This window comes from Anolis sagrei, chromosome 2, assembly GCF_037176765.1.
Source record: "Anolis sagrei isolate rAnoSag1 chromosome 2, rAnoSag1.mat, whole genome shotgun sequence".
NCBI classification, from domain to species: Eukaryota; Metazoa; Chordata; class Lepidosauria; order Squamata; family Dactyloidae; genus Anolis; species Anolis sagrei.
Genome location: NC_090022.1, coordinates 130,973,537 through 130,987,284, shown reverse-complemented (window position 1 = coordinate 130,987,284; position 13,748 = coordinate 130,973,537). Strand labels below are relative to the sequence as shown.

The following is a 13,748-nucleotide window of genomic DNA, read 5'->3' as shown; positions in this document are numbered from 1 at the left end:
TTATGAAGGAAATCACATGGATCCTTTTTATAATCAGAGAAGTGTGCATGGGAACTGTAGTATGGTTCATAGGGGAATGTATCTTCCCCTATGAACCATCTCAGAGATTAAGATTGTCTGGGAAGGCCCTGCTCTCAATTCCACCCTTCTCACAGGCCTGATTGGTGGGGATGAGATACAGGGCCTTCTGAGTGGTAGCCCCTTGGCTGTGGAACTCCCTTCCTAGTGACATTAGACCAGCTCCCTCCCTCCTGGCCTTCAGAAGGAGAGTAAAAACCTGGCTCTGGGATCAGGCTTTTGGAGCGTAATAATATAATTGGAATATGTGCAATGACTACGGAACCGCCTTAAACTATGATTTTGGATGGCGTGATTTAATACTGAATGTAATTTTAAATGTTTAATATACATGAATTTTATTTCAATTTTTTTAAGTTTACTGTTTGTATATGTTAAGTAAGGCATTGAATATTGCCATATGTAAGCCACCTTCAGTTCCCCTTGGGGTAGAGAAAAGTGGGGTATAAATTGGGTAAATAAGTAAATAATAGTATGGCAAAGCAAAATTTGAATAACACTATCCCAACATCACTATTCAAATCATAGCTGCAAAAAACACAATAGAAAGTAACATCTTACCAAATATGCAAAGGAACCCCAGGACAGCCACATCTTAAGTTCTAATCTTTAAATACAACATATTATTTACAAGGGAATGATCCAAGGTATGGTTGATCTCATGAAACTGCTTCCCTCAACTGAACAGTGTTGTCGTTGTCATCATCAAATCCACGCAAACTAATGATGACCCTAATCTAGTGGGTTTTTTGGGGGGGGGGGGTGTTTTTTACAATGTTTATTCAGAGGTGTATGCATTAGCTTCCTGCAGGGAAGGATGAGGTTGAAAGTGCTGATATGCTTGCAGACTTCCAGCAGTAGGATTCAACAACTTATTGTTCTTTCTCTATTTTTAAGTGTCCCAGCAATTCTATATTCAGCAGTACAGTTCAGAAGCAACAGAGCTAGAGTTCTGAAGTAAATATAATGTTCTCTAAAACCAGGAAATGCATTAAATAAATAAATACAAATCAATGGTTTTAGGTTTCTCCTTTGAACTTCCTTTCTTGTTGGTAATTGGGGTGAGGGATAGAAAGCACACGCTGCCTAATTCCAGGTCCAACCATTTGTCCTTATTTTGCTTTAGTAGCCTACTCTTTTTAGACATTCAGCAACATTTCTGGTACTGTATTTCGTAAATCCTGAGTAAAGATGTTTCAGAAATACTGAATAAAGATCAAAGGAGGCTACAATTTGAGAGCCTAAGCATTTCTCCACCATCAAGAAGCATACACAGTTCTGGCTACAATCCGTCACCCTATTTGCTTGATACATTTTAACACCTGAAAACATTTGCTCAAGCGAAGCAACTTTAGCCCGAGCTACAATACCAGAATGTGCTGCAATGCAGCCTGAGTGAATAAAATCCACATATAAAGAATGCCAATTTAAAATAGAGCTATTCTAAAACACAGTCTTTTCACATAGTCAAGAGAAACCTAGATCTTGAATTTGGAGATCAAATGTTCTTAGCAGATGTTCACATCTTCCTCAGCTGCACTGCTATTCTAATTTGAGTTTCCTGGTTTTATTTGCACAACCTCACCCTCCTAGTTAAATCCATTGACCTTTTCAGATATCCCATTCCCTCCATGTCAATGTACTTTGGTTTCAGCTAGGTATAGACTCTGTGCTTGGCACAAGAGGATCATATTGTCTTGTGATCATCTAACCTTTACAAATTAATGCGTCTCCGTTTTAGATCAAAGTGGCTGTGCCAATTGTAACACAAAAACACTCCTGAAATTATTAACTTCACCACCTAAATAAATGTCCTTCACAGTTGCATGTGACAAAGCTCCGGTGATTTTTGGGTTCTTCCTTTATCAGCCTCATTTCTGTTCCTAACATAGCTTTCCATAATTGTGCAACTTCCCAGAGAGAAGAACTTTAACCTGTAAAAGATCCCTGCAGACACTAACAATGTGTTGCATTGAAAAAATATGGATCTAATATGATCTCGAAGATGGTTTCTTGAAAGAGTAACCAATAAACTCCACCTAATGTTTAGTCCCTTAATCTTCCACCCTTTAGCACAGTGGTTCTCAAGCAGTGCGTATCCAGGTGTTTTGGCCTATAATTAACCCCTTATTAACTCCCAGAAATCCCAGCCAGTTTACCAGCTGTTTCTGGGAGTTGAAGGCCAAAATATCTGGGGACCTACAGGTTGAGAACCACTGCTCTGGCATTACAGAACGGAATTACAAAGTATCTGGCATTCTGGCTTGTCTCAAAGTAAAAGAAGTCTAGGTGCACAAGGATCTCAAGGTTTTGAGGTACAACTAAGAGTTTACAATATCTGTAGTCAATTGTTGTGCTGGCAAGTAGCTGCAATCCAAAAAAAGGACTTGTAGCAGAGTTCCAAAAAGTTAAGTTACCCACAAACAACAAGAAAAATATGTCTATGTAAGACATTTCTTTAGGATATAATTAGTCTTTATCTTGCTTTTGTTTGTATAACTAAGTTTACTCTAGTCAACAGGTTTTACATCTAGTTTCCAAGTGTTCTATTTACTTGTATCAGAGTGAAATTATCTATAAACCACAATATTACAAAACTTTAATAAGTAACTTAAAATAAGATCTCAAAGGTACATGAATGAAAGCACAAACAAGTATTTGTCATTTTGGATTGACTGACTGACTGCAATGTGTGAAATTGAACATAGTAGGATATGGACGTCCATTAGAGCCAACAGAAATAGCATTTATACAAGACACCACTTTCTTTGCTAATGCCTATTTATCTATTACACAGGGTCACAGTGTGGCTTACCTATAATTAACCCCTTATTAATGAAGATTAATTATAGGCAATTATTAATTATGATTGGTTAACATTTTCTTAGATTCTGAGAATACATTCAGATTCATGTGAGGGGTTCACAAAGCCTATGTTCAGCAAAAGCCTGGCTTTCAGTAAACAGCGCTCTTGCTTGAATTCTGCCCCATCAGCATCACCCACATTTTGTTTTATTTCTATGTGCTGTCTAGGCAGAGTTTGGGAAAAGGGGAAAAAAGGCAACACAAAATTCTGGCAGCTAAAGGTTGAAAAGGTTTTGTGGTTTTGTTCCGTTGCTCTAAATTCCCCTGGCATTACTGATCAACTCTATGGGATCGTTGCAGCTTTAATTCATCTGCCATTTTTTAAATAAAAAAAACTAATGCAAAACACAAGGGCTCCAGAAAGGGGGTGGGTGGCGTTTTATGCTGAGAGATGAAAAGCAATCAAAAGAATGGAGCAGGGAGAGAAAACATTTCCCTAGTACCTTGGAGGAACACATTGATTGCAGGTTTAGGGGCATCCATTTGAGAAAGTTAGAGAACAGCCCATCTTAGCTTTGCACAAGTATTCGAGCAGACAGGAACTAATTAAAAAACCATAATACCAACCTCCAGGCCCTTCAAGTGTTCTTTTATTAATGAATCAGAGGGAGGCAAAGAGACAAGCAGCAAATGTTTCTCTTGAAAGATGTCAATGCAGTCACTTCAGATGGTACTAAAACTGGACCTAAATCAAGCACACGCACATATATGAGAGAAAAAGAAAGAGAAAAGAAAAAGAGAAAGAGAGCTAGAGGACTCCCTGTGAAGAATCGTCTTTTTATATTTTCAGTAGTGGTCATCTAGGGACCTTTGGACTGCAACTCCCACAATCCCTGAGCTATGACAGCTAAGGCTGATGGGGGTGCAATTTAACAGAAACAGCAGGGCTACAGTTGCCCAACAAAATCTGGAAGACTACACAGAAAGATGGACAAGCCTTACTCTCCACTTGGCAACACAATGCATCTCTACACACTCTTCACAACTTAATAGTGTCAACCTGGACAGCAACTGGACTATGACATCCTTGTAGGAATCTTATTCCCTTCTCCAGAAATCCAGGTATCTCTGGTAACTAGGTTTATTAAGAGTCTCTAGAAAACAATGTGAATATACCTTAATAGTTTATGTCAAAAGTTACACCCCTCTATTGACACTTAGAAGAAATAGTTCTCATTTCTTGTAGCAACCCAACTTCTCTAGCCACCACACTCCTGAAAATTTTTTGTTGTTGTTCTACATCAATTTTCATCAAAGTATAGTTTTCACACTTTGTTTTTGACCTTTCAGCCAAGAGTGTTGATTCCTTCCATCACCACCACAACCAAAAGTAAACTAAGAGAACTGAAGTTGTTTCAGGTGGGCACTATTATTTGTGGCACGGTGTTAGGGATTCCTCATCTTCAGAAGAAGAAGGGGAGCAGGAAAGTGTTCAGGAATCAGAAGGGGAGTTAGAATCAGAAGATGAGGTCTTGCAAGTGCCCACATTTCTGGAAAGGCAAAAGGAAACAGAGCAGCGATGCCGGTCAGCTAAAATAGCTGCCAGAAATGCCAAAGTAATTGGGAACCGCCCTAGCACCTCCTGTGTGGGGAATTCAGGGCTATAAATCAGAAGCAGTAGTAGTCAGCTTTTGCTGGGAACAAACAACCCTGGTATTTATGCCTTCACTCCCATTTGTATCTGCTTCGAATCTAAATTTGATAAACTGCTTGCAAGGATTTATTGGTCAATGTGCGTTGTTCTTTGTCTGATGTGAGACTGCTGTTTTATTTTGGACTTTATCAGAGACTTGAGTATTGTGTCTGCATCAAGACTTCTTTGCTTTCTTTTGCATTATATAACTCTGTGTACTGTTCTCTTATGTCTTATTGAAGCAAAGCATTTTTCATTTACTTTCAACGTGGTATTAAGACTGTTCTTGAGGGGCAAATCAGGACACACACACACACACACACACCAACCACCCAGAACTCTGCTTTTATGCTTTATTTATACCCCACACCATCTCTCAAAAAGGGACTCAAAGTGGCTTACAACCATTAAATAAAACATATTAGATACTATAAACAAAATACTTAACATATCAAATTAAGATAAAACAAAAAATTAATACAAAACAGCAACCATCAATAAACAATTAAAAGCACTTTGAACAACATTTAAAAAAAATCACAGCCATTGCTATGGTAAAATAACCCATAAAATTTGACTGGTTATTATTGGGTATTCTTGCATTTTGTCATTGTCAAAAGACTGTTTTAGAAGTTTAATAAGCCAAGTAGGGAAAGGACCTAGAGCGCATGTGGCAGTCCTCACAGCTTCCAGGATCTTGTCCACATCATCAGGCTGAACAAACTTAAATGAATCTATTAAAATAAGACAGGTGCCTCAGGCACATCTATTGGAACTGCCACAACGCTGGTGTCTAAGCCGGAGCAGATCTGAGTGACTTTGTCTGCAAAATGATGGGTGAAATCACCACATCAAGCCACTGAGTGGTCGGGGATCCCCCCCCCCCCTGAGAATCAGGGTGAAGAAGCCCTCTGACCACTCGAAACAGCTCCGCTGGTCCCTTAATTGAAGATGCAATGCCAGCAACCAAACAAGCTTTCTTGGCTGTCCTCATTGCCATGGAGTAGGCCCTAAGTGAGGCTCTAGCCTGTGCTCAGTCAAATTGGTCTCAAGTTCTCTGTCAACAGCACTCTAGTCTCTGTCTCGCCTACTTCATCGCCAAGATCTCTCCCTTCCCATTGAACTAGGGTAAAAGCAAACTGCTGCAGCCTCCACTAGCGTGTTTTTCTTTGTCATTTATCTTAGCCATCTTGACCACATTCTCATGTTGCATGGCCACATGGGTTCCAGTTCTCATCTGTGCGTGTTGGAAGGTATGTTCATCATCTATTGTTATCAGCTATTGTGCAGATAATACATTCCTATTCCCATGTGTTAGTTTACTGATTAGTAACTTATTTCTAGGAACTGTTAGTCCAGCTCAGACCATTTCTTCCTTGCAGGTCAGAGAGTCTGCTCTTGAATTGCAATCTGTAAGGCTGGGAGTGGATTTTCTTTTCATCTCATTCATACCTTTTATTCCAGCCTGCTTTGGTTTCCATTTCTCCTTGTCCTACATTTAAGTATTTAGTGAAATGTCACAATTTATTGGTTTAAGACCGTGTCCCTCCCTTTCCCAAGTGAAGCTACACCAAGAACACTATGATCTCTTGAACCAGTTTCCGGTGATATGGGAGTAGGGAAATTGCAATTTAAGAACTGCTTGGAAACCGGGATATCAAGCTTCTTGAGAAATCATGTTTTAAACTGAGTACACTGCTTAAGGCTAGCACACTGGAAATGGATGGAGCAGACAGACAACAAGGCTTATGATCAAGCTGAATAGATTAGATATGACTCATGTGGAATGAGACACAAGTTTTAACCAGGTGGCCGAGTAGCTAATGGACATAGCTTTGACTGTTCCATGATGAAAGCCTCCCACTGGAAGCTGATCAAAGCATTACACTAGAGGACATAGAGATTCCTTCAGAGACGTTCACTCTCAAAATCCTTGTGTCTAGGAAAAATGACTACCTCAGAGTCACACGGAGGACCAAGAGATTCCTAGAGAGAAAACTTCAAGCAAATAATAATCGAATGCAAAAAAGACAAAAGCAAAAATGTGGCGAGGCTACTATACAGTCTGATAGAGTTATCACATGTCCTCCTTTCCTGCACACATCCTCTTTTCCAGACCTAAAACTTCTGTCACAGTGGCTTCTTAAATGTCTGGGGATGTTTATAATTTCCACTGCTGCTTTGCCTCCTGTCCAGCGATGCCACCTCTTCATCTCCATCTCACTGGCTCCACTGAGAGCTCTACCAGGAGAAGAGAGAAGAGCCAACCCGGGAAAGCGCTCAGAAATAGGAGGGAGGGAGAAGAGAGACTGATCCAAAGACAGAAGGAGAAGTGGCTGAGGGAGGTGGCTTCACAGCCTATAAATCCATGAAGGGGAGATGAAAGAGAGAGACTTGGTGGAGCATTTGTGATGCAGCTGTTGGAACAGGTGGGGAGAGGGGAGGCAATTTTTTATTTAAATACAGTGGGGGTTAGGGATATGTCATGGAGCAATTCTCATAGCTTATATAGTAGGGGCGTGCAAAAAAATTGTCAGAGATTGGTGAAGAAATCATTCAGTAAATGTGTGGGTTGCTGTAAGTATTTTGGTCTGTATGGCCATGTTCCAGAAGCATCCTCTCCTGACATTTTGCCTGCATCTATGGCAGGCACCCTCAGCCTGAAAAAATTTACAGCAACCCAGTGACTCTGGCCATGAAAACCATCTTTAGCTACTTTAAGCACATATACTTCTTACCTGGTACTTGAGTGTTTTATTTTTATTGACAGCCCTTTTAAATCACATTTTATCCCACATTTTTTCACTCAAACAATTGCATTGACTTTTTGACTTGTAGATAAATATAAGGCATTGTTTCAAAACACCAACTTCACAGAATTACAGGCAGTTATCCAAACTTAACCCCCTTCCAGTTCTTACTTCATTCCTAGACTGAAATACTTCATCAAACATATTTTAGTCTTTCCCATTTCATATATGCTCCATAGCACACCAAAAGCTTTGCGTTTTCACAATTTGTTGTTTCGCACACAATCTAATTAACATATATGATCTTCAAATTACCTGCTAGTTTTTAAAAACTCCATGTTTTTGTGCCAGAGTCACATTTTCTCCTGTGAATTGCATGATTCTCTGCATCGGCTAGTCTGCCAAATTGTTATATGCTATTATCTTCCTCTTTTCCCTTAATAGCTTTTACTGCCCTGAAAGGAGATGAATTTCTACTGCTTGTATGGTCTCCCTACTGCATTCGGATCACTGATCATTCAACTTTTGTTATACACAATGAAGGTGCAGTGAATGGTGTACACAACTTGCTTTCCTTCTTTAGCTTCATCAAAGCAATCTCCTGTCCTTATCAGCATGCTTATTTTGGTCCTCTTTGTCAGAGATCTTCCTTTTAAGCTTTATCTCATTATCTATTTGAATGCTCGTCCTGTGTTTTGGTGCGAGTATTCTATTAACTTGATGCAAACATTTCTGGATACTCGATGAACCATTTTGGAAGCATAGTGTAAACAGCAACTTCTCACAATCTAGTAGTGGTAAGTGTACAACCACAGTTTATTCTTAACCATCAATTATTGGGCAAACCAGCTACAAATGATGAGAGTTGTAGTCCACTGCCAGATTTGGAAAGATCGCTCTACAATATACCTCCCATTTTTAGTTTTTCCCCTTCAACTCCCCTACTTTGTCTATAATTCCTAACTAATCTCCTATTCTTTTGACTAGAGCTGGATATACAGTGATTGAAAGTTCATCTTGTTGAAAGAGATGGGCCCTTGACTTTCTCATACAATATAGGAAAAAAAGGTTATGAATTTTGGGAAAGCATTAGAAGGTAGAAATGCCATAGTCTCCACTGCAAGGTCTCTTGAATATTCAACAGCAGCCATTGGCTTATTTCTCCAAGTATAAACATTTGCACATATTGCTGACCATTTTCTTTGTGGTCCAGCTGTCATTCTGCATGACTCCCAGGTGGATGTGGTATCACAACTACAGAAAAACAGGCTTACTTTGCACTCTGTGTGTCGTTCTATTCATCTGCAAAAAATTGACTGTTTTTCATCGTAGCTTTTTTGGTCTTTATAATTAACTCTCTGGTGCTCAGAGAGTTTTAAAAATGTAAAACATTTTTACAAGGTTTGCAAAAGAACAGGTCTTGATTAACTCAAAATGGCAGTTATCTGCTAAAAAGTAATTTCACATTTCACTTCTTCATTGCTATGTACGGTCCTAATCCACTGGCAACCTTCTACAGTGTTGTCTTCTATTTCCCATATTCTGTTTTCTACAAGAGGCATTACTTTCTATAAAGTTTATACCTCAAACCCAGGTAACTCTCATTTAAGATTAATGTTATATATAGATCTGACCTTGAAGATGATTAATACAAATATGAGGGGGCCCTGATAGCGCAGTGGGTTAAACTGCTGAGCTGCTGAACTTGCTAACCAAAAGGTTGGCAGTTTGAATCTGGGGAGCAGGGTGAGCTTCCACTGTTAGCCCCAGCTTCTGCCAACCTAGCAGTTCAAAAACATGCAACCGTGACTAGATCAACAGATACCACTTATGTGGGAAGGTAACAAAACTCCATGCCATCACGCTGGCCACATGACCTTGGAGGTGTCTATGGACAATGCTGGCTCTTCGGCTTAGAAATGGAGATGCGCACCACCCCTCAGAGTTGGACACGACTAGACTTAATGTCAGGGCAAACCTTTACCTTTACCCTTTGGTGGCTTATATTGATTGCAACTGGGCATTACAACCACTCTAGAAGTTGAGCATCTTTTATTCCAAAACCCTAAATACTCCAGTATCCAAAACTGTCCACATAAGTGACTGAAATAATAACTGCTTTTCTTTCTGATGGTTCAATGTGCACAAACTTTGTTTCGTGCAAAAAAAAAAAAGCAAGCATATAAAATTAATAATGATTTGTGAATAAGACAAAACATAAATGAATTTCATGTTTAAACTTAGATCTCATTTCTAGGATATTTCATTATTCTAAGATACACATTTTCCAAAATTCAAAAAACTTTTAAATTCCAAACACCTCTGGTCCCACGCATTTCAGATAAGGCAATGGTTTTCCACCTGTGGGTCCCCAGATGTTTTGCCCTAGAGTTCCCAGAAATCCCAGCCAGTTTACCAGCTGTTAAGATTTCTGGGAGTTGAAGGTCAAAACATCTGGGGACCCACACGTTGAGAACCACTGAGATAAGGGATACTAAACCTTTACTAGCATTCTATCATAGCCTTTACTTCCCAGTACATCTGTAGTCGAATTCATACTGCTTGTGTTACTGGCAATGCCCCTCACAGCTGTACGCCACAGAAGAGTCTCTCCCTCTCTCCATTTATTCCTTCTCAAGATTCAAGGCCTTGCACCAAAAGAGCCATAACAGGTCCCTACACTCCCAGAAAATCTTGCCTGGGGCTCACTACCTTATCTTTTCTGTTATCGTATAGTATTATATACTATATTTTCATTCTCTATTTCTACTATGATAATGTGTCCTTTCGAAACTTTAACATTATCTCTCATCAATATTTTTATTTCAAATATTTGTAGTATGATGAAGTGGAATTGCTCCACTCAGGCACTCCAGGAAAAATTAGAAGGCCATGCTCTTGAATCTAGTCCAACTGATTCCTAATTGGTATTATTTTTCCCCTTAAAGTCTTTCAAATGTTTGTTTCAAACTTTGCTGCTTTTGATAGATTGGCTTATTATGCTGATGCTGGTTTTTATTGATTTTGGATTTTTTTTTCTTAGTTGCTTAGCTTCTGCCTATTCACTGCCCTGGGAGAAATAAGCTGCACAACAATAAATATTTCAATAAGAATTAATGATCTTATATTTTTGCAGCTCCCCATTTTGACTTCAAAATGGGAGGTGCACAAGTAAAAGGAATCCAAACCGCTCACCTGCTTTACAATTACAAATGGTTGGCTTGGCCTGTGGCCTTTTGATGGTGAGAAAGGTGGTCAGGCATATACTTGACAATGAGGATATATAGTTGGGATTAAGGTCTCTGTTAATTATTGTCAGTAGTCTTCAGCTTGAAGATCTGTGTTCACTGAATCAGGGTGACACTGTTGCCACAGAGATATATGAAAATGCTATATCCTCCCATAGTTGCCAGTGCTTCTCTTTATTTGGAAATATCATTGTCCCGTATTGGTTTGGCACTTCGCTTGCACATGCCATAAATTCATCCTACTCTATCAACATGGCTCCAAATTTAGTTGGGGTGACATTTACAGTTACATTTGTTGGTAATCTAATACTGCCAGCCCTCCACATGAGCAGTGAATAAAGAAACAGCAATTTTTTTTAACCTGAGAGAATAACTCTCTAGGAATTTTTAGGTCTTCCAGCAAGGCTCTATTATTGAATCCCACCGGGAGCAGCTGACCACAGTATTGCACTGGAGGACCCAGAGATTCCAAAAGAGGGCAGCATTTTAATGAAATCTGTGAATAATCAAATCCACAAATGTCTAATGAGTTTCCCCAGCAGAGCAAGGATTCACATCCAGGAGTGTTGTGTGGTTTCCGGACTGTATGGCTGTGTTCTAGCAACATTTTCTCCTGACATTTCACCTGCATCTGGGGCTGGTATCTTCAGAGGATCTGATGGAATATATATTCCACTTGCTTTATCATCATCATATCCTCTGAAGATGCCAGCCACAGATGCAGGCAAAATGTCAGGAGAAAAGTTTTATCATCATATCCTCTGAAGATGCCAGCCACAGATGCAGGCAAAATGCCAGGAGAAAATGCTGCTAGAACATGGCTATACAGCCCGGAAACCACACAACTCCCCAGTGATGCCAACCGTGAAAGCCTTCGACAATACAATAGATTCAAATCCTGGTTTCCAAGATCATAATCAAACATCGAAACCACTATTTTATTTTATTGATTTTTTAAAAAAATTAACTACTCCACGTTGGTTCTATAGTCAATGTGAGAGCATCCCCCTTAAAGAAAAACATCCTAAAATGTATCACTACACCACGAAATATAATACACATGCTGCTTCTGCATTTTGCATTTTGCATCACCAAGTTATCAGGAACAAACACATTTCACCAATTGTCTTTCCAAAGGTCTACTTGAATAGGCACATGGATTTCTGACATCACCTGTCTCACATATTCACAATAAAGTGCATGACTTGGGATCTAAAGGCATTCATTTTTCATTTTGACAAGAAAAGCTGACATGTTTGTAGTGAGAACTCTAGAAATAGAGGAATCTATTTCAGTTTTACTTTTCTGTACAGCTCCATATGGTGCTTCCTGTAGTCACTTGTGTCCTCAATTCAATTCAAGTTTATAATTCATTAAGATATTATATACTTCCAACATTTCACAGATAAAAACTGGAATATGTGAGGCCAAGCAACACCCGGGTTTGGTCAAAATGGCAAAAGTTATGAAATGAGGAAGCATATACAATCTACAAGAGGCTACAGAGGTTTTCTTTTTGCCTGAGACCACAGGGAAGGGCAAAATTCCCACTCCTCCCAAGACTGTGTACAAACTTTTTTGATGAATTCAGTTCACTAGTTAACAAAAACATAGCATGAAGGCTATATATAAATCACTGTAGATAATACCAAAGACAGTCAAACACAATTTGCAATTGTTGGAAATAGCAACCTTCTTCAAGCCCCTGCTAGTAATTTATTTTGTATATGATTCTGTTTGCTTACTGTATTGTATATGTGTGTTTTGGTATGCAGTTTTCCGTTTGCTCTATGTTTCTTGAGATTATGGGTGGGGCTGCAAACCACATGGTCAGATCTGAGACTGTTCACAACTTGTACTCCATTTTAGAGGACAGACGCTATTAGACTTAGGACTGTTAAGAGCAAATTTATGTTACGGTTGATTGTAAGAAAGATGCCCTGTGTTATCTGGACAGAGAAACCAATTCAAACCTATCTGTAACTGGATTGACAAGTTATGTACCGGTACGCTGACTACATGAAGGTTGTGAGTAAACCAGGTATGTTACTTTTAACGAAGTCTACTTTATTTTTGTCTCTTGAGAGCATTTATTTGTTTATTTATTTACTTTGCTTATATACCACTGTTCTCAACCCGGGGGCGACTCATGATATAGAAACAAGATATTTTATGGGAGAGTATGTATTTTTGGACACTGAAAAAACACTTCTGAAGAACAGCTATATTTTGTGCATTGTCATAATCTCTATTCCTAACAGATCAGAGACAACTAGGTTATCATTCTAACATCTGGAAACCAAATTGTCTTGCATTAAATGCATGTGGTTATATACCACTGAAGAGAAGATTTTACTCAAACAAGTTTTTTGGCTCTTCTCTGGAAGATCATACTTTTACAAAAAGTTATGATTTTGAAATGGTTGTGAATGCAATTTTTTTCCAAAAGGTTATGGAGATTCTGGTTTTCCAAAAGCAATGGAGTTATTTGATTGCTTCCTTGTTTTTTCATTCACTGCATTATCTCCAGAGGGTTCGAACACTGGACTAATGCCCTGGAGACCAAGGTTTGTATATCAACTCAGCCATAGTAACTCCCTCAGTGAACTTGGGCAAATCACTCTCTCTCAACCTCAAAGGAAAGGGGGAAAATCCTTTATGAACAAATCTTACCAAATTAATTGAATTAATTAATTAATTGAATGCACACAAGATTCCAAAATATATGATAGAGTACAACTGGATCAATCTGCTTTAGATATTTCTGTTAGGGAAATCTCCAAAATATTTTTTAAAAACAGGATACTTAACTGAGCAGTTAGCTCACAGCAAGCAGAAGGTGTAGTGTTGTGGCTGTAAAAGAATCCTTGAGCTAAGGAGGCAAAGATGCAAGTTCAATCCTTAAAGTTTCAAAAGGTTTGTTTAAAAATAGAAGAACTACATTTCTTGATAGAAAAAACTGGCTCTAAACTTCTCTCTAACTCCATTACTTCTAAAGTTCAAACAAAAGGGGGAAAACCCTCTAAATGCTACATTTTCTCAATTACACAGAGTAGAGAGAGGAAAGATAGAAAATGATGGGGAAAAAAGAAGTATGACAATGAAATTTTATAACGAAAGAACATGCATCCTAAAGAAATTCCATTCTACGCCATCGATTTGGATGGGAAGAGA

At 38.8% G+C, this 13,748-nt stretch overlaps 1 protein-coding gene across 10 annotated transcripts in view; it reads right to left on the bottom strand.

Annotated features, from left to right (window-relative positions):
* The window catches only part of BAIAP2 (BAR/IMD domain containing adaptor protein 2), a 137,689-nt gene that overhangs the window by 108,292 nt on the left and 15,649 nt on the right, over positions 1–13,748 (bottom strand). Inside the window, exon 2 of one of the 10 annotated variants that reach the window (XM_060764293.2) lies at positions 3,511–3,628. The exons of the other annotated variants lie outside the window; for them this stretch is intronic. The gene's annotated coding sequence lies outside the window, so the exon portion shown is untranslated. The remainder of the gene's footprint in view (positions 1–3,510; positions 3,629–13,748) is intronic. 10 annotated transcript variants of the gene reach the window in all.